Source organism: Falco cherrug, chromosome 11 (assembly GCF_023634085.1).
Source record: "Falco cherrug isolate bFalChe1 chromosome 11, bFalChe1.pri, whole genome shotgun sequence".
In the NCBI taxonomy this organism is placed as follows: domain Eukaryota; kingdom Metazoa; phylum Chordata; class Aves; order Falconiformes; family Falconidae; genus Falco; species Falco cherrug.
This window is the reverse complement of record NC_073707.1, coordinates 21,581,420-21,602,282: the sequence shown is the minus strand read 5'-3', so window position 1 is coordinate 21,602,282 and position 20,863 is coordinate 21,581,420. Positions and strand designations below refer to the sequence as shown.

The window sequence follows — 20,863 nt, the reverse complement described above, 5'->3', positions numbered from 1 at the left end:
TAAATGTCCCTGTTTGTCACCACCTCATGCACACACTGATGGTGGCTGTGTCTTGTGTGGCTGTGCCTGCTCTCTGCCCCTTTCCCTTTTGAGCCAGCCAAGAGCTGGGGTTTGTGCAAGCACCTGTGTGAGTGTCACAGCTGTACCTGTAAGTGTGGTGATGTGCCAGTCCAGAAGAGCAGCTGGGATGCGTGGCTCCCATCTGCTGTCATCCTGCAGCCTGGTGGCTGTGAGACGTGGGCTGGCACCGCTGTGTCCTCATTACACTCTCAGCACAGGAGCCGGCAATGCTTCTGCCTTGCTTAGCACACTGGCTTGCAAAGCTGTTTCTGAAGCGAGAGACACCAAACACAAGGATCTCAGAGTATTTCCCTGGCTTGAGTGATAAATGAATGAAAGGAAAATCAGACCAAGGAATAGCTCAAGCATTCCCCACCACTCATCCATCTGGCTGACCCAGGTTGTGACACTGGTTGGGGCCGCCCCTTTGGAAGGCTCACAGGTCGCGGAGCTGCTGAAAAGAGCTTCTTTGTGGTGAGGTGTTGGTGACCCTTCATAATCAGCCCCTGAACCCCATGGCAGAACCTGGGATGCTTGTGAATTTTCTGCAAAATGTCAAGCAAGACTCTTCCACCTCTCCCTGTCTGAGTCTTGGCTTATAATTGATGCTTGGCAATATAATTTGGGCAGGACAACTGAAATAACCAAATGGAGACTCTCCTTCATCTACAAAGCTGTGGCAACGCAACAATCTGAAGAGGAGCTCAGTTACAGTGGATGGGGTGGCCTTTCTTTTGCCTAAGGGAACCAGTTCATTTGGTGAAATGGTTTAAAGGAGACAACTGTGGGTCCATGGTACAGATGTAGTGATGGTCAGTAGCATCCACCCTTGGGCAGAGAGCTGTAAAATTAATCAACAGCATTGCACTGCTGAGGAGCATGGTCAGCACAAGCTCGTCATTAGCATGCTGTATTACAGGGGTTGAGGAAGGATCGATGGAGAGGAGCCTGACCTGAGATGAACTGTTATGGCCAGGGACGGCCAACGAAGTGCACCTGTTTCTTGGGGTGCACATTGTCTTGTATGTCCACTATACCTGAAGTATGATTTAGTAAGGCTCAAAAGGAGGAGAGGATTTATTTTTTTTCTAGCATGATTTTGCTTCACTGGTCCCTGTGGTTTTTTTTAGTTTCTTATCTGTCAAATAACTGGTGATTTTTCAGTGTGGTCTGCACAGCTCAGTTTCATTTTTCTGTTTTCTTTGCTCCTTCCATTTTACCAATTTTCCAATGAAAATCCAATAACATAGTTGTATCTCCACGTCAGCTTTGTTTGTAAACTGTTAACATGCCTTTTTCAAGTGTTTAATAGCTGCTGGGGTTTATTCTTAAAATACAACCACCAAAACTCAACAATGCTAATGAGTCTTCAAGAGTGCTTTAAACAAGAAATCCCAATCAATCTGACAAAGATAATGGTCTTCTGTTAGAAGATATTTAGCTGGAGGTTGGATGAGCTGTAATGTTTATGGGTCTGTAGATCCATAACCAGACAAAATCAGAATAACTCCTTTGATTTTGGTGGAGCTGTATCTGTTTATTACAACTGAGGCTTAGGCAGCACTTTAGATGCAAATTGCAACCTCTCTGAAGTTATGTGGGATTTTGATTTAATTCCTGGAAGCAGTAATGTCAGCAGAGAAGTGAAAAGCTGGGACCCACATACCCCGAAGTCTGTAACTCTGAGTTTCTCTCTTTCCCTTGCTGTCAAGATCAGATTCCCTTGATTTGGGCTAGTAATTAAAATGCAGCTTCTGTTAAGCATCTCCCAAAGGCAGGCAAGAGAGTAGAAGTGCAGTCTACGCAGATTATATACACACATACTTTGTAGAAAATGCCAATTGTTATTTTGCTCTTTCTGACTGCTCGTGGTTGGGCTGTTGACCTGGAGCTTGGGCTTTCCAGCTCCAAAAATGCAAAGGCACTGCTGCTGAATTGTCGGGCTGTGCTGCAGAGAGTGCTGCGATCTCCTTTTCCCCAAAGTACTTGTGTCCATGTGGCAGCCAGCAGACACGGACCACCACTCATCACCCCCACTCTGTGTGGCATAAGTGATTCACCATGCATTCATTTCTGGTCACATAAGGGGCATTCGTTTAAAGCAGGCTTGAGGCATAGGTTAGTGTTAGCTATTTGAAGTCTTAAGTCTGAAAGCAACATCAAACAGGGAGCAGAAAATGTATCATGCACAGAAAAATCTCTGGGATTTGTTTCACCCTTTAAAAAACAACAATAATAATAAATTCCAAACTGTTTGCCTGTGTTGTCTTCTCTGTGGTCAGAACACCTGTCTGCTTCTTTGGTGTTACTTGATACGGGCTTACAGTGCTTGCAAAAATGTTAACATGAATTTTTTGTCATAGCAAATATGAAAGGAATATCCAGCGTCTGTGTGGGCAGGTCCTCAGCGAATTTCTCTTTGCTTCTTGTGCTTTGCTGTGGATCTGAAGCAACTGCTGCATTTCTCCTCTCCTGTGCCCCCCTTCTTCCACCACAGACCAGGAGGGTGAAGCTGCTGCCCTGCCAAACCTGGTTCTCTTGAGCAAAGACAACTGATGGTGGGACGAGTGGGTTTCAGCCTGTTTTCATTAAAACAATAATGTGTGTGACTGGCTAGATGTCTCTCCTCCATCTCTGTAACAATTTTTAACTCCTTGGCTAATCTCAGCCATGTTTGTTAAGAAGTAATTAGACTTCAGGAAAATAGGGGTGAGGATGCAGTTAGGAGGAGCTGGGGGTGACCTGGGGCAGCCAGGAGCATGGTGGGCTGGGAGAGCTGGGGCAGGTGGGGTGTGGATTGGAACTTTCACTAGTTGTCGCTAGTATTTTTCAGACTTATTTCTTCTTTAGGACTGAGATGAAAGGAAATAGAGAATATCAGAGTAGGCTCAGGTATCAATAAGCTGGAAGTATGAAAGGCTGCTGGTTGGAAGCAGCTTGTGGTCACTCACAAAACCTCTGTTTTCTTTTTAACTGGGTGTCTTGGGAGGCGCTCCGAAGGAGACCAGGGCTGGAGGTGGAGGTAGGGTTTGGGCTGTCCCACCCTGCCACTTCTTCAGCACACAATTGCTGTGTGTGTAATGCCTCTCATCTCGGCTTTGGTTCCTCTTGCTGCTCGCATGGCAAAGCCAACGCTGTGGGGTGACTCACCATCGGCTTGAGCAGCGGAGAAGGCTCGGGAAGTAGAGGCCTTTTAAGCATGAGAGGCGGAAGGGTTTCTGGTCAGGCTTTGAAGGAGACTTTGTAACCTACAGCCCTGACGTCAGTGCCTTTCACCGGCTCTACAGTAATTTAAAATGAGTAGCTTCTCTCCCAAATAAACCTCAGTTTCTCTGACGCTTCTCAGATGTAATCTATCCTGCCAACATGTGAAAAACCATTACATGGGTCAAAACAGGGACAGACCGATGCGCAAGTTGTATCAAGAGGGGAAAAAAAGTTGTGGTCTGCTCCACGCAGGAGGGCAGCTGGCTTTACGAGCCCTTTTGGGGCTGTTTTCTTGGCGAGGAGTTACGGCAAGGTGTTACAGCCGGCTTGATTTACCTTCTGCTTTTATGAGCAAAACATTGATTCTGACCTTTCTGTTTGCACCTGCAGAGGTCCCTTGGAAGAGCCTGTCCATACATCTGTCTGGGTGCTTGACGGGGCTGCCTCGCCTCCAGGTGAGGAATGGATCAGGTCCTGAGGCTTTTGCTGACTACTGAGTTTAGAGAGAGTGAGAAGACCCTGGGACCGTGTTTGGTCATTCAGCAAATGATGGGCATTTCTCCAGAGCCTGGGGTGGTGGGAGACCAGGCTAACCCAGGAGGCTCAAGGTGGTTTTACTATTTCTGGGTCCTGGTCTGGAAACAGCAAATGTGTAGGGCCGCCTGGGAATGGGAGAGTTTAATGGAATATGAATATAATATAATGAGTGTTTCATGCAGTCTGACATACCCATGGAAATCATCAAGCTTGTAGTCTTTCGTTTCTTGTGCTGTAGTCTCAGGCTTTTAAACTCTCGATTCTTCTACAGGGAAGATCCTGTTATTGCAGATTGAATCGTATTGGCTAATACTGAGGTTGTCTTTAGAAGAGATGCTCTATTTAGGCTGGGCAGGAGGCATTCTGGTGAGTGAAGGATTGAAGACTTCATCTTCCAAAGTGATTTAGGTATACATAAATACAAATATAAATATACAAATATAAATAAGGTCCTGTGGACCTTATTGCTTCGACTTGCTTTTCAACGAGACTTTCCTGCTTGCAGACCTGAACTCGCATCCCCATCCCCAGGCTTTCTGCAGCCTGGATGTGTTCCCAGCTGATGATGGAGAGATGACTGTATTGCTACCTTTAATCTAACTGTGCTTGAGTGGACAAAAGCAGAGAAGTGTATAAGCCTATTAAGAATAACCTGAGTAGAAATTCATGTGAGGAGCAAATGAATTCATCAGAATTGCCAGTTCCATGAAATTACTGGAGATGTTTAGCTGTGACTTCAGGATCACCCTGATAAACTACCCCGAACTCTTGTAGGAATCACTTGCCAGATAATGTGTAGGACACGAACTGTGCTTTGTGCCTGTCCCATGATACGATGATAGGATTGCAGCAAGGGTAAGATTGCAAAACAGGAGCTGTGTCAGAGCAGTAGGTCTGTCCTCAAGCCTCTCTCAGTTGTGCCATCCCAGGAGGCAAAAGAGGTGCTAGAGGTGCTACAAAGTCATGGCAACTGGGGGAAGAAAGCAGCGAGCAGCCCCGTTGAGAAGCGGATCGTGAATGAACAGGTATAGCTGGTAGCTGGTCTGCAACTGCTCGGTGTCCGTGAAGTTCTCCAGGAGATGTGCCTTAGGAGGGTGCGGTGGCTCTGGGCAGTCTCCGCTGTGCTGATGGTTCCCTGAGCTCCGTGGCAACACCAGAAGGGCACACGTGGGGTGTGCACTGGGGGCTGCGTTAGGAGCCACTGTGGGTCCAGGGCAGCCCATTGTCATGTGGAAAGGGCTGTGTTGGGTTTTGTTCTTCCACTACGCTGGTGGTTTTGACTAGTGGAGCTACTTGATATTACCTGACTTGAGAAGTGCAAGATGTTTGTATGGCATGCCAAAATCAGGAGTGGCGCTGCTTTACCCTGTTGTGTGTGTAACTGCACTTTCTTTCTGCCCTTCTGATACACATCGCACATCCCTCCGTTCTTCCTTTACCCTCTTCTTGGGTTTACTTTTTTGTAGGTTTTTTTGCGTAGCTGCTGTTGTTGTGTAAATTATAGCTAGCTTGAGATGCGGTTTCAGCATCCTGTTTACTGGAAACCATTGGGGACATTTATTAATGTTGAAAGACAAAGACAGACCAGGGATTAATAAGTAGAGGATAGGAGATTAATAACAAGAGAGTAGAATTTAGTTCAAGGCCTGGTCTTCCCAGTTGCTGGGTTATGGAAGATTAATGGCAGCTCTTCCGTTAATCTCACTCTTTCTGTGGCAGCTTTCCTAGCTAAGTCAAATAAACTGTCCCAGTGGGTTGCTGTAAATATGAAATCTAGGAAGAAGCCCTTCCTTATAGACTATTAACTAAATGAGACAGTGTTACTTTTGCTTTCTATTTAAAACTTCAGCAACAGCATCAATATATTTGTGAGTGGTGAAGTCAGGTGTTCAGGTGCTTACAACTGTTCTCAGGACAAAAACATATCATAAAATGTATCTTGTCAAGCAAGCTGTCTGCCACAAATTGGTTATTTACTCTGTGTCCTGCGCAAGAGGTTGATTTATCTTTTCCTGACTGGGTTTTCAGCTTTGTTTCTGTGGAAAATTGGGCTTTTGACCTATTGCACCTGGCCTCTCATTAGGTCTTATGTGAGATTAAATCACTGTAAGAAAATGCTAACTTTGCAAAGAGCGTTCCTGGTTAAATTTTCAGAACTGTAGAACATGAGACTGCATCACAGAAATTCTTTATTCTGGTAGAAGGGTGCATGCTGTTCTGGGTGTTCTATATAGAAGGTCAGTCTAAGACTCCTACCTTAAGGCTGAAACTGCCAAGTCAGGCACTGCAGTAGTCATTTGGCATCTGCTGTCGTGTGTTTTTCATGGTCTTCACAAAGATGATCCGAAGCTCTTCATGCATGGGGTTATAGCAATATGCAGGTATGTGTATGGCCGTTTTGGGAAGAAAGCAGCTGTATTCCTGTAACATGAGTGTGATGAAGGCAAGGCTAACATCAGAACTTCACACAGCAATAGCTGAATTTCTTTTCCAGGGAAGAAGGGCTTCAGTGTTCCTGTAACAAAGTTCTTCCCCTCTCATCCGCTCTTGCATGCGGTGTGCTTGGCTTTTCAGAAGTAGATTTATGGTTCTCTAATTTTTCTTGTGTAAAGAACACACGCTAATCTTTCTCCAGAGAAATTTTTCACGCTGCTCTCTTTGAACGTTGGCCCTGGGTCTGCTGCATTTCTTAGTGAGTCTCTAACTAAACAGCTACGGTTCCCACACGCACCAGCCTTGACACATGTGTACTTGTACACCCACATGCCTGCTCCCTGTTGAACCAGGCAGTCTGCCTGCTCCCTTGCACGCTCGCTGCTTTGGGATTTGCATTAGCCAGGCAGCACATGGCTGGGAAGTCCTGCACATGAGAAGGGGCTTTACACTTGCAGTATAGATAATTTGCATCGTATGAGCTGTCCTGTGAATCAGAAGGGCTGTAACCTCTTTATCGCACTGCCCCCCCCCGCCCCCCTCCCAGGCTCATTTAACGTGCTTCTCCAGGAGCCTGGATTCATGTGGGCTGCACTGTCCGCCGTGAGGACCCGAGCTAGCCCTGAGCACGGAGCCGAACATCCAACAGTGAATTACTGTCTGGTATGCCACTGGCTGCCAGATCTTTGATAGCTTGTTTTTAATGAAGATTCCTCCTGTAATTCCTAGAATATCTTGCAGTGTAAAAAAATGAGCTGTGTGTGTATTTTGCTGTGGGCTGAATTTTTCTCCTGCTCTTCACAGTTCCCTCCGTGAAAGGAGAGGAAAGGGAGGGGAAACAGCTGACTGCTTTTTTTTTGTTGTTGTTTTTCTACTTGACTTCTGTGAAATATGTGGCGATCAATTGCTCGCAACTAACAAAATGTTTTTGTTTCTCTTTGCAAAAGCATATGGGAACTTCAGGAAAAGCATATGGATGTTTTTAGGAAAACATATTGGTGAATGGACAAATTATAGTGGTGCCAATATGTTTTGGATGTCTGGCTAGACCACTACTACTACCACACTTGCTGGCATGCAAACACATCTACAAGATTTTTCAGTGTGTGAGTGGTGTGTAGCTGCTCTTGGGGAAACACAGGCTGTGCTGGATCCGACCCCTGTTAAAACAGTATTGTGATCCGTCTTCGGTGTGCATGACTGCCTCACCATGTCCCAGACTAGGCTCTGGGCTTGTGTTTATGGCAGCATATCCATTCTCTCAGTAGACTGAGCCCAGAGCTCCACTTGCAGCTGGCTGCAAGTAACGATAATGGTAACCATTTTTCTTTCTAAAGCCCTTGACTGCAATCCTAATAACACCTGAGCATCTTGCAAACAGGCTAGGCAGCCTCTGGTTTTCCTCTGCTGCTCTATCAAAGTCTTTCTGTGTTAGCTGGAGCTATTATTTTTAATTTCTCTATCATACAAGCTGCTTTTGAGGAAATGCAAAACATTTGCTTTATTGCTTCTGGGCCCCATCCTGTTTGCCCTGATGCCAGTGATCCAGGGACAAGGATCTACGAGCTGGGAGGAACTTGGCAGGGAGTGGTAAGGGGATCAAGTGGTCTTGGTTGGTGGGTCAGTTCTGGTGGCTCACAGCTTCCCTGCAGTTTGAACCGCCCTGCTGTGGACCCCTGTGCAAGGAGAAGTCCTGGATAGCTCCGTCTGGGCAGCCCCACCTGCTCGCCCTGGCAGCGAGGAACTGCTGCCTGCCCTGCCTCTGCCTGTGATGGGCTTGGCTGTGCTGGGTGGCAGGGGTTGGTAGCAGCTCTCTGCCCAGGTTTGGGTTTCAGCGGGTCCTAGAGGACTGGCTGAGGTCTCCTTGCACAGGGGTCCTCAAGAGCTCACAGTCTAAATAGACAAAACGGAGCTGCCGGCAAGGATGCAATGGTTTCTGCGTGTTGTGGGGAGGGAAAGATGGGCAATAACTGAACACAGGGGTGGTTTCATGAGCAGGTTCAACCAGTCTTGAGTTTGTACCATTGCTGGAAGAGGTGGTCCTGCTGTCCGTGTGCCCCCAGTCCTCGTTTCTGCCCATATAGTCTTTTTTATCCTTTATAAATGTGAGTGGTGAGACAGAGGAGGGGGCAAAACATGTGGCTAAAGACTGGGGATAAACAAGATGCACACTTGGGCAGTCATTTGGATATCATGTTGTTTATCTTTGTGATGAACCTGCACTCTCCGATATTCTGAGTGGTAATTCAGCACCTTTTAGTGTTCTTCCTCTTATGCCAACTTCAGGATGATTTGCTAGTGAGTAATTTTACATTATTTAATGTAGCCACTTTCCTTATAGCTCTTTTGTTCCGCGAGACAATTCCCTATTTTATTATGCAAACAGTACGTTAAGATCCTTGTGGGCCTGAGTTCCCAGCAGTGCTTGAGATGATGGCAGAGAAGTAGGTTATTTCAGAAATAATGATTCTCTCCTCTAGAAGCTTTCTTGGAGTTCTGCTGTAACTGCTTTTGATGATATCCATTGTTCTGGTTTTGGCTGCGATAGTGTTAATTTGCTTCACAGTAGCTAGTATGGGGCTATGTTTTGGATTTGTGCTGAAAAGTGTTGATAATTTGGGGATGATTTAGTTACTGCCCAGCAGCACTTACACAGCGCCAAGGGCTTCTTGTGCCTCTCACACCGCCCCACTGCCAGCGAGTGGGCTGGGGGTGCACCGGGAGCTGGGAGGGGACACAGCCGGGACAGCTGACCCCAGCTGAACAAAGGGATATTCCATACCATATGTCGCCATGCTCGGCATATAAAGCTGGGGGAAGGAAGGAAGAGGGTATGTTCGGATTGATGGAGTTTGTCTTCCCAAGTCACTGTTACATATGATGGAGGCCAGCATTCCTGGAGATGGCTGAACACCTGCCTGCCCACTGGAAGTGGTGAATGAATTCCTTGCTTTGCTTGCGTGTGTGACTTTTGCTTTACCTATTAAACTGTCTTTATCTCAACTCATGAGTTTTCTCACTTTTACTCTTCTGATTCTCTCCCCCATCCCGCTGTGGGGGAGGGAGCAAGTGGTTGTGTGGGGCTTAGTTGCCAGCTGGGGTTAAACGATGACATACGTGCTTTTAAAAAAAATAAAAAAATTCAGTACTTCCTAAATGTTATAGAGCTCAAAAATTACACTGTGTGCCTTGTCACAATATTTAATACAGAGTGCTATTTACAGTAATGAATCAAAATGTCAGTTTTTAAAATATGAACTGTCAGAGTGTTCCTACTTTGCAGAAAACTTTGATATGACAGTTTGTTAATCATATGACTATTACATCAAATGTGTCTCGGAGTACTTTTGCTCAAAAAAGTCTTTTCATATTCCTTCCCCCTTCCTTTTCACTGTTAATTCTGGTAAAGTTGTTTGACTGAATGCATTTTGATAGAGGTCAGAAGAATCCAGAGCTGAATGCTTTTGCATATGGACAGGTGGGGTGTGTCAGTGCCTGTGTTCATGCTGAATGTGGTCACCTAGTCTTAGGTACAGCCTGGTGGATCACCTTTGCCTTGTGTCCCCAGTGTTTGCCCCAAGCCTGCTGTGTGCTGGGGCTCAGGCAGCGGGGCTGCTGGCAGTGAGCCCAGACTGAGCAATGCTGATGCCCCCAGGTAGAACTGTGCATTTTGGGGCAGCTGGGGTAAATCTGTCTCTTGGGCAATAAAAAGCTGGCTTGTACAGTAACATTTCTAATCCCTATAGCTTTAGCATGAAGGGACAAGTAAAATAAAGAACTCGAGGCTGCCTATGCATCCTCAGTGAGCTGAAGGAGTGGTTGCAGGGCAGGGTTGGTGTTGCTCCTAGAGGAGGAGGAGGAGGTAGGGGACTGGAGATGCCAAGGTCCCCTCCCCAGGGGCTTTGGTTACTCTGGACCCAGGTCAAGGAGCGCATTTGTGTCCTGAACACCCCTCTGTGAATTTAGACCAGGATACTTCCCTTTTTCTGTTCATTTGTTTGCTTATCTGCAAAATGGGAGTAATTAATTGATACTGGTTAACTTACAAGTCTCCTTAAAGCCGATTACTCAAACAACTGCACTTCATAATGAAGAGCTTATGTAGATAGCTGTGCTTTAGAAAACATCCCCTGGAAAGGGAGGGTCCGTTATGCTAATACGGAGGTCGGAGGCCAGAAAGGAGTCTCTGGTGTAGCAGAGCCATGTACCTCTGCCAATGACATCTCTGTGCCACATTGCCTGGGGCTTCAGATGGATTCCCATTGCTTATTAAAACTCGCAGTTACCATTGCATAGGTCTTGCAAGTGCAATATTTCTGATTCAGAGTTCCCAGCACAGCTAAGGGAATAGGAGTCTAAAAAGGCAAAATCTGTGTATCAGCAGTCCAGAAAAGATGAGTGTGGGCAGTGCAAGACAGAATCATAAAATCGGAGAAAGGTTTGGGTTGGAAGGGAACTTTAAAGAGCATCTAGTCCAACCCCCCTGCCATGGGCAGGGACATCTTCCACTAGACCAGGTTGCTCAAAGTCGCATCTGACCTGACCTTGAACCGACCTAGAGCTGAATGATGGTTAGGGTTGAGTGTTATGGGTAAGAATCAGGGGGAGGGCCAACAAGATGGATATCCTGGTGGGAGTCTGTTATAGACCACCCAGCCAGGTTGAAGAGACAGATGAAACACTCTGCAAGCAGCTGGGAGAAGTCTCCAGATTGCTAGCCCTTGTTCTTGTGGGGGACTTCAACTTACCAGATGTCCGCTGGAAATAACAACGCAGCAGAGAGGAAACAGCCTAGGAAGTTCCTGGAGCATGTGGAAAAGAACTTCCTGAAACAACTGGTGAGTGAGCCAACAGGAGAGATGCTCCACTGGAACTGCTGTTTACATCAGAAGGAATGGTGGGTGATGTGGTGGTCAGAAAGCATCTTGGGCACAGTGATCATGTGGTATTAGAGTTTTCGGTTCTTGGAGAAGTAAGGAAGGGGGCTCAGCAGAACTATTGCTTTGGACTTCTAGAGGGCCAGCTTTGGCCTGTTTAAAAGCCTGGTTGACAAAGTCCCTTGGGAGATGAAGGGCCAAGGGGTCCAGGAAGGCAGGACGTTCTTCAGGAAGGTAGTCCTAAAGGCACAGGAGCCGGCTGTGCCCGTGTGCTGAAAGACGAGCCAGCAGGGGAGAAGACCAGCCTGGCTGAAAAGAGAGCTTGGGCTTGAACTCAGAAAAAAGGAGAGTCTACCACCTTTGGAAGAAGAGGCAGGTAACTCAGGAGGACTGTAAGGATGTTGTGAAGTTAGACAGGGTGAAGATTAGAGAGGTGAAAGCCCAGACAGAACGCAGGCTGGCTAGTGCTGTAAAAGATAATAAAAAAATGTTTTTACAAATACTTTAGAAACAAAAGGATATGACTAATCTTCATCCTTTATTGGATGTGGAGAACATTGCCACAAGGGATGAGGAGAAGGCTGAGGTACTTAATGGCTTGTACCCGAAACAGTGTAGCCAGCAGAACCGGGCCAGTGGCCATCCCCATGCACTGGGCACTGGTGAGGCTGCACCTTGAACCCTGGGTTCAGTTTTGGGCCCCTCACTGCAAGAGGGATGGCAGAGGTCCTGGAGTGTGTCCAGAGATGGGCAACGGAGCTGGTGAAGGGTCTGGAGAGCAAGTCTTACAAGGAGCAGCTGAGGGAACTGGGGATGTTTAGCCTGGAGAAAAGAGGAGACTCATGGGGGACCTTATCGCTCTCTACAGCCACTTGGAAGGAGGGTGTAGGCAGGTGGGGGTCGGTCTCTTCTTCCAGATAACAAGCAACAGGATGAGGGAAAACAGCCTCGAGTTGCACCAGGGGAGGTTTAGATTGGATATGAGGAAAAACTCTTCACTGAAAGGGTGGTCAGGCACTGGAAGAGGCTGTCCAGGGAGGTGGTGTTAAACGCCATCCCTGAAGGTGTTTAAAAAATGTGTCGTCCTGCTGAGGGGCACGGTTTAGTGGTGGACTTGGCAGTGTTGGGGTAATGGTTGGACTTGATGATCTCAAAGGTCTTTTCCAACCCAAATGATTCTATGATTCTGTGATTTCCCATGATGGGGCATCCACAGCTTCTTTGGGCAACCTGTTACGGTGTCTCATTGTAAAAAAATTTCTTCTTTAGGTCAAATCAGATGGTCTTCTTGATTGTGTGTTTCTTGGGGCCTGACTGACTTGGCATTTCAGCTGGGCATGTCTATTAAATAACAGCCTCAACTCTTTCACTGACGTTATTCAAGAGATAATAAAAACGTGTTTTCAGGGGTGTAATCACATATTTAAGTGTGCTTTTGAGTAGCACATTAGCCAGCTCTCATGTATGGAAGATACAGGTAAGGGTGCCGAACACGTCTGAAGTGTGGTACACTGAGGCCCGCTGGATCTCACTGTTGGAAGGAGACTTGGGACGCGGGAGGCATTGCTGTAGCATCTCTCACAGGAATATCCTGCTCATAGAGGAAGTGAGGAAAAAAACCAGAAAGGAGAGGCAGGGGGGAAGGAGGTGGCTGTTGGTTGAGGTGATGATGGTGTGAGAGGCTGTGCTGGTGGTGGTGCCTGGCGTGGACCACTGGGAAGCCTGAGACAAACAGTCTGGGGAAGCTGGTCCTGGAAAGGCTCTCACACAAAGCACAGCCGGTGGCAGAGGGGCTGCTGGCAGCGAGGGCCACTGGCAAGGCCAATGTGAAGGTGTCGCTTTTCAAACCGTGTCTTTGTCACCTCCACTGAATGGGTGCTGCTGCTTGCTGCATTCCCTCATCCCGTTGAGGAAAATTGATTATTATTCAATTTTCATTTTAGACCAAGCACATTGTTAGTGTGCTGATTTTTCTTTCATTACCATCGCTGCAATGGATGGAAAAGGAGCTCTAACAGATGTATGATTAGCAGGGCATGAAATTAAAAATGTTTGTGTACAAGGAAAAGGTTGTTTACTACCAAATTCCTCATTTGAAAATTAAGTGATACTAAGATTGGCCATGTGATTCTGCAGCAGGCATGCAGCCCCCTTCCCTCCCTCTCTCCCAGCATTATGGGCTGAAAAGTAACTGCTTTTTAAATGTTACCTTTATTAAAAAAAGTAGTAACACAACTGAAAGGTCAGTACCTGCCTTTGGAGGCAGATTATCTAAAGAACTTGTTCTCCTGCTCTGGCACCGACAGTGTCAGTTCAAGAAAATATTTTGACAGATGCTTAAGCCCTATTGATTAGGGAAAACTGAGTATTTTCTATCAGAGTTCTTTTGGGTAGAAAACAAGGTTCTGATTGAATAACTCTGAGTGTGGGTGTGTGCCTGGGTGAAAAGTATTTGTTGTCAAAATGCTGAAAAATTTGTATTTGGAGTCACTGCCGCAGCATATGCAGAGGGGTGCGGATCAGTGTGCGGTACAGTCCTGTCCTGCTCTTTGTGGGTCAGTCTTGCAGCCAAAGCACATTTTCTTAGTCTGTGGAGCTTGGGAGTCCTGGTGGTGCCTCCTGGAGTGTGTAGTCTGCATGGGCACTTTAGAAACTGGCAGTCAGCCTTCCGCACCTACTGATGCTGTCAACGCTGGAATGGTAGTGTTGCATGGGAATGCTTTCAGGCTGGGATAGAAAGCCGTCAGCATTCAGATTTTTCTCTTAAAAGTGGCGTGGTTGTTTTTTTCCCCCCGTAGAAAATATCTTTTTTTTTCCTATGGTAATGAAATTTTTAGTTTGAGAAAATTATCTATGCTCTTATGAGCTCTACCTGTGATGCACAATGCTCAGCTGCTCTTTCTTGATCTCCTGTAGAAGTCTGGTCATGAATTTTGAAAGAGCTAGGTTAAGAAATGTGCATCAGAAACACTTTGTTTATCTGTGTTACACTGTTGAGACAAGCCTGGTCCTACCTAGGACTGAACATTTCCCAGGTACTTTGAATTTCTCACCTATCTCATTCTGTTCTTTTTGTCCTCTAAAAACTTTGTGGCCAAGTTCAAGGATGATGGTAGTTGAAGTCTGTAGAGCTACTTGTGTAAAGTTTCACCTGGGTGAGTGTTTGCAGGATCCAGAACTGAGGCGTTGTTGGATGGCTCCTGCCCCTTGAGCCTGGATGGCATTGAGCAGAAAATAGGAAGAGGGCTAAAAGATTGTTCCTGCACTCTGGGAACAATTGAGACAGAAAATTGCTTCCAGGATTTCTTCATTTTTCCGCAGAGGGTAATCAGCCTGTGTAATTCTCTGCCACAGGAAATACTGCCTGAATCTGTTACCCAAAGACAGCAAGCAAAGTTTAGATAGCAGCCTGAATAGCAAAGGTACTGCAGAGCAGGGACTGTCCCTTACTCAGGGTTGTTGGTTTTTTTTTTGGTGTAGTGGCTGCTGTGTATGTCATAGGATGCCACATTGGTGCAACTAATATGATAGATAATTAAGTACTAGCTTAGATATTTGGCGTGTTCTGGGTACACAGACTTTGGTGCCCTAAACAAGGAGGCAAGTTTGTATGCTGTGGTTGTAAACGGAGTTTTGCTTAGCGTGATGCTCAGGTTGTAAGCCTGAAATTGTGGGAGAGGTTAGAGCAATTCCAGTGAGATGATGGGTGGCTGGTAACTTCAGTCTGGTTCTTGGCTCATTTTTAGTCTGTGCTCCGTAAATGTAAGCAAATCACTATTTCTGCACCTTCATTTGTTCATCTGGAGGATGGGGCAGCACTTGGGCCCCTTGTAGGCGTTTGTGTAAGTTTCAAATAAGGCCTTTCAACCACACGTTTTATGGCAACTTTTAGGGGAAATTATTTACATTTTTTTATTTGAGTGAGAGTAGTTGTGGCCGAATCGCTGAGTGAGCATTATACCTGCTGGGCACCAAAATGTGATTCCTAAATTTTCATTGGCAGGTCATACTGGGCCAAAGGACCTTGAGCCGCTAGAATAGAAAAGAATAAAACAGAATGAAGTTGGTGTTTGGTTATGGGCTCTGGATGTCATTGTTCCCGCCTGTTCATCTGGCTAATGTTTGCTTTTGTGTAGTATTTGTCTGTGTCTGTGCTTCTGTGCACATGGGGAAAAGGAGGACAAATATCACTGGGGTGGATTAGCATTAAAAAATAGTTAACTGATCAAAGCCATAAAGCTTGTCCAAGTGAATTCTTCAGAGAAATAGCTTTGAATTTCCCAAGCAGCCGCAGGCCATAAAAGCAAAGCGCTATCATTCAGAGATGCAAAAAATCCCCTTCTGTTGGAGTGTTGGACCTATTTATTCCTTTTTAGGAGGGCATTCAAAATGTTTTCTTAATTTTCTTCTGAACAACGCACTGCTATCCATCATGAGCCTTTGCTAGCTGAGATAGCTCTGTTCCCCCTCGGTTTTAACCCTCCACTGAAATCTGTTTGCCCGTACTTTGCATTTTGGATGCTTTTCAGCTCTGTACGCTTTGCAGTGGGGTAGCTTTTACAGAGCACTTTTTGTATCTGAGCTCAAACTGTTGTAAAGAGGGGCTAAATGTTTTCCCCGGTGTCTGGGTGTAGGTGACAGGGAAGGGAGGATGCAGGTGGAGAGTGATGCCTGGAAAGATTTCCTACATGGCCCGAAGGGATGGCAGGGGAGCCCTGTTCCCCGATGCCATGTTCTCTGTTGCCACTGATCCTGCCCCAGCAGGGGCACCAGCCCCACCGGGTCTGCAGAGCAGGTGGGGCAAAGTGGGAGGGAATTTAATTTTACTTACATGAAGGAAAGAAAGCACATTGTTCGGCTGCTCAGAGAAAGTTATTGAAGGCACATGCTGAAGGTTAGGCAACCAGCCTTTGGGAATTAGGCATGTAAATTTGCTTTATGCTTATGAAAGTCTCTCGTTCACAGTGTTTTGCTTTGTTGCTTCTTCCTAAGATGTACAAAGGAGTGAGGTACTGGTGTATGGTCCATACACAGAACATTTGGATAGCACGGTCATTAATAGGAATGAAAATTACACCATGGGGGCTCAGAACTTGCCAAAAAAAAAAAAAAAAAAAAGAAAGAAAAAAACCTCTTGGGAGACACGAGGTGCTTTGTATCTGGAACTGCCTGTCATTCTGCAAGGACTCAGCTGTCCTCTTCAGTTCCAGTCTTCTCTTACTGAAAATATTTTACTGCCTAATACCTACTGGCTTTTAAATACTGCTTAATTATTCTGCACACCCCCTCAAAAGAAAGCCACACATGTTTTTCTGCTCTTGTAAATGCTCGGCTAATAAAGCTGAGCTCCCAGGGCCCCCAGGGAGGGGGTGTTAATGACTGTGTCCCAGGTGCCTTTCAGGCAGAGAATTCCACTTTTTCTTCCCTTCTGAAACTTGGAGTCTCAGTCTCCAGATAACCAAATGTTGATACAACCATATTTAAAGTGCATGTGTATGTGTATATATGTCTATTTTTTTTTTTTCTGGTGAATTAATGTGAATGAAAGTCCTAAATAAATTTTCCTAGAGACTAAGGTCATCTTTGTAACAGGTGGGCAATGCATGGAGGGCAAAGCTGTGACTGAGGGACAGGGCTGCAGCTTTTGGAAAGGGATTAGATCCTTGCACAGGTGTGGGCACGACATTCGTGTGCACCATGTATACACATCCCGTGCTTGGTTTCTGTGGTAAAGCAGAGATGACTTACCCACATAGCAGAGCCATTTGCTAGGGTGAAGTCATCAGTGTTCAGTTATTAAAGCAATGTAGAGGTGCATCCGTATGTAGGGTACGCAAAGTAAGTGTGAAGCTCATCCTCCTACCCAGATTTTACTTTGGCCTCTTGTATAGGCCATATCTTACCCTCGGATGGGAGCAGTGCTCAGCTATGGATAATACGGGCAGAAATTGAATCTGAAGCCTAGGGCCTTTCTGCACAGGGAGAGTATTGCGAAACAAAGCCAGGGTGTGAATTTAAAGTGCAATAGCTGTTCCGAGCGTACTTCTCATGTGGGCAGCCTTATTCTGCTCTGAGAGGGTCTTTGTGCAGTTCTGCTTCATCTGCTGCCAAAGGCACTCTCAGTGCAGAAAGAAGAATGCCCACACAGGGAGCGAATAGCTTTTCCAGGCTATTTCACCATGCTGAGGAGTCCCAGGAGATGCACATGGCTTCATGTCCCCATGAATGTTGCAGGAGCTTATCCTTCAGCTCACTCTTCCACTAGAGCTTTCACGTGGGGGACATGCTTTGTGATGGGCGGTTGGTGGAGTTGTGTCTTCTGGGCCCTGCTAGGTGCAGTGTGCATCGCTCGTTTGCCTGACGTTATGGGGCTGGCCTCAGGGATCCCTGAGATCTTCGGCTTCTCTAGACGTTACTGGTGTTGCAGTTCGGCATTCCCCATCAGTACCATCAGCTCTTGTGCTGTATCGTAGTTGCTGAAGAGAGTTCCTGTGAGATCATGTCTGTGTTCGTGTGTTGTTCCTTTTCACATGAAATCATGAAACCTATGATTTTCATATGAAATTGAGCAAACCTATGCGCTGGATATGATTGTTATCTGAATATTGTTGAACAGGACAAAAAAATAAAGAGCCCATCTGTTCTACTAAGAGGCAGTGTAAAGAGCAGGCTCTGTGACTAAATAAATTCACATCTGTTTAGCAGAACCATCAAATGGGGAGCAGAGGGGCCTAATGTGAATCACATGTTGAAACCACAAGTATGAGTGAGATGAGCTGCAAAAGAGAGAGCCCGAAAGTGTTGATCCATGTGAGCAACTGTTGGTTTCTCTCTTTATTCTTTCCCTCTACCAGTTTCCTGAGCAACTGATGTAGAACCAAAGAACAGGGATGTGCACATGTGTGTGCATACATACGTGCATATGTTCATATTCCTTGCATGATTAAATAACCTTGCTGTATCATAGAATCATAGAATGGTTTGGGTTGGAAGGGGCCTTAAAGATCATCTAGTCCACCCCCCTTGCCATGGGCAGGGACACCTCCCACTAGACCAGGTTGCCCAAAGCCCCATCGAACCCGGCCTTGAACACTGCCAGGGATGGGGCATCCACAGCTTCTCTGGGCAACCTGTGCCAGCGCCTCGCCACCCTCACAGTAAAGAATTTCTTCCCTAATATCTGATCTACATCTGCCCTCTTTCAGTTTAAAGCCATTACCCTTTGTCCTGTCATGACACGACTTTGCAAAAAGTCCCTCTGCAGCTTTCTTGTCTTTACCTGTAGGTACTGGAAGGCCACTATAAGGTCTTCTCGGAGCTGCCTCTTCTCCAGGGTGAACAACCCCAACTCTGTCAGCCTGTTTTCACAGGAGAGGTGCTCCAACCCTCTGAGCATCTTTGTGGCCCTCCCCTGGACTCGTTCTGACAAGGCCATATCCTTCTAATGTTGGCGGCTCCAGAGCTAAACACAGGTGGGGTGTCAGGAAAGCAGAGTAGAGTGGGAGAATCACCTTCCTCAACCTGCTGGCCACACTTCTTTTGATGCAGCCCATGATCCAGTTGTCTTTCTGGGCTGCAAGTGCAAATTGTTGAGCCATGTTGAGCTTTTTGTCCACCACCCCCCCAAGTCTTTCTCCTCCGGGCTACTCAATCCATTCTCTGCCCAGCCTGTGTTCATGCTGGGGGTTGCCCTGACCCAGGTTTATGACCTTGCACTTGGCCTTGTTGAGCTTCATGAGGGCCCCTCAGGCCTGCTTCTCAAGCCTGTCAAGGTCCCTCTGGATGGCATCTCTTCCCTCCAGCATGTTGCCCACACTACACAGCTTGGTGTCATCGGCAAACTTGCTGAAGGGTGCGCTTGATCCCACTGTCATCTTGAGCCATTAGATCGTAACTTCAGTTGGAAGGGCAATGGATTGTGGAGAGGGCTGCAGAGGAGGGAGTAAAGAGCTGGCATGAAGAGACCAGATGAAGCTGATCCCTGGTGGTGTTGCTTCACAAAAAATGGCCCTGAGGTACCTTGCTTTTTAAAGAGGCTTGCCGTGGAAGTTGTTCCTCAGGATGATGTCTCCAGCAGTGTCATCTCAAGGAACCTGATGGGAGCAACCTAGAAACTTCAAAGCGTAGGTTATGCCTTCATGTGCTCAAGCTAGTTTCAAAATAGGAATCTGTATACTAGTCCTGCAGACTGCATTTTTTCATGGATCAATTTAATTTGTTGCTTAGGTTTCCCCCTTAGTGTTTTAAGTCCTGCAGAAACAAAGGGCAGCTCAAGTTTCCTTATTGGTTGCATTTGCAGTTCATTTTTTTTTTTCTGTGCCAAGAACATATCAATACAGTTTCAAAACATAGTATTTTTATGACTTGAGGCAGCAGTTTCTAGCTTAAAAACAAGAAAGCTTTGGGGATGTACACACAACTCGGGTACCTCAGTTAACGTTATTTGGCAGGTCTCCATAGCTCCTTGGAGAGTCCATGCAGAGGAGCAAGCATCTTCTCTCCCACAGGATCGCATGAAAGGAAACATGCAATAATTTCAGTCTCAAAGGTGGTTTCTTGTTGCCGTCTTGCCTTTTGTCCTAGATACTTTGCAGTAAAGGAGGCCAAACTTGCGGGAACAAAGAGTGATGGTAGATAGGCTGTTAGACCTGATTTGCACAGATTCTGATCTGCAGTTCAGTCAGCTTGCTTTAGCTGACAGAGAGCTGTGTCGTACAGCTCACCTGGGATGTGAGCTCTGCAGGAGTATGCTGGAGGTAATGAAGCACTTAAGGGGCTGGTGGGGTTGAAGGTCCCTATGGAATGATTAAGGCATTGGCAGCTGTGTTACTTTGAAAGAGAAATATGTGCATTGCACAGCAAAGACATGCTGAAATGCCTTGCAGACGCTTAGTTGTGTGTGGGAACATGCTTTGCTTTAGACCTGTAAGATAGCAGTAGCAACTGTTGGAGGGCATTTGATAAAATAAGCACTGGCTAAAGCACAGCAGTGTATCACTGTCTGTAGACACACTGAAAGTTTGGTTTTCCTTCCCTCCAAAAATTCCCTCTGCTCATGATTCATTTCCTCTCTTCCCCTCTTCTCCCCACCGTCTCCACCCCCCCCCCCCCCCCCCCCATCCCCCTTCTTCTGAGAAGGTGCAGTGAAGATATATGAGCACTGTAATCTTTTCCTGGAGATTGTCATGTTTGAGCCATTTTACATCTAGGGAACCGACGTGCCCAGTCTGGTATGGAAACTCTTTTGTCACAACAAAACTTCATACTGATTGCTGGGAAGGGGAACAAACAATTAAATTGGGTGTTCAAAACCAGAAGACACCACCATGATAGCAATGGAGCAACTGGAATTGGCTTTTTAGTACAATGAGCTTGTTTAGCAAAATAGCGAGGCCGGTGTGCATGCCTGGCTGGGTTAACTTCATTGCCGGCACCGCGGTTTCCACCAGCTGAGGAATTATCTCCCAGAGCTTTGAGTATCACTGTTCTTGAATGAATGGACACTGAGATAAAAGGAAGAGTGACGGTTTCTTTGGCTGGTGCTTGGTGGTTTTATGAGTTTCAAAGAAGAATTGAAAATCAAATCTCAGGCACTTGACACTTGGGTCACAAGTTTCTATTCAGAGCAGAACTAGTGCCCTATGGTTACTAAAACAGAGTTTTATCTTGATGTGCTCTAGAGCGTCATGGCAGACTTTGCCTTTGCTCTAATATTCCTTTTCACCCATTTCCCTGTCCTTCCAGAACAC

At 46.3% G+C, this 20,863-nt stretch overlaps 1 protein-coding gene across 9 annotated transcripts in view; it reads left to right on the top strand.

Annotated features, from left to right (window-relative positions):
* LPP (LIM domain containing preferred translocation partner in lipoma) overlaps positions 1-20,863 on the top strand; it is a 356,437-nt gene that overhangs the window by 100,977 nt on the left and 234,597 nt on the right. For 3 of the 9 annotated variants that reach the window (XM_055723237.1, XM_055723234.1, XM_055723240.1), the window contains one exon: positions 3,658-3,722. The exons of the other annotated variants lie outside the window; for them this stretch is intronic. The gene's annotated coding sequence lies outside the window, so the exon portion shown is untranslated. The remainder of the gene's footprint in view (positions 1-3,657; positions 3,723-20,863) is intronic. 9 annotated transcript variants of the gene reach the window in all.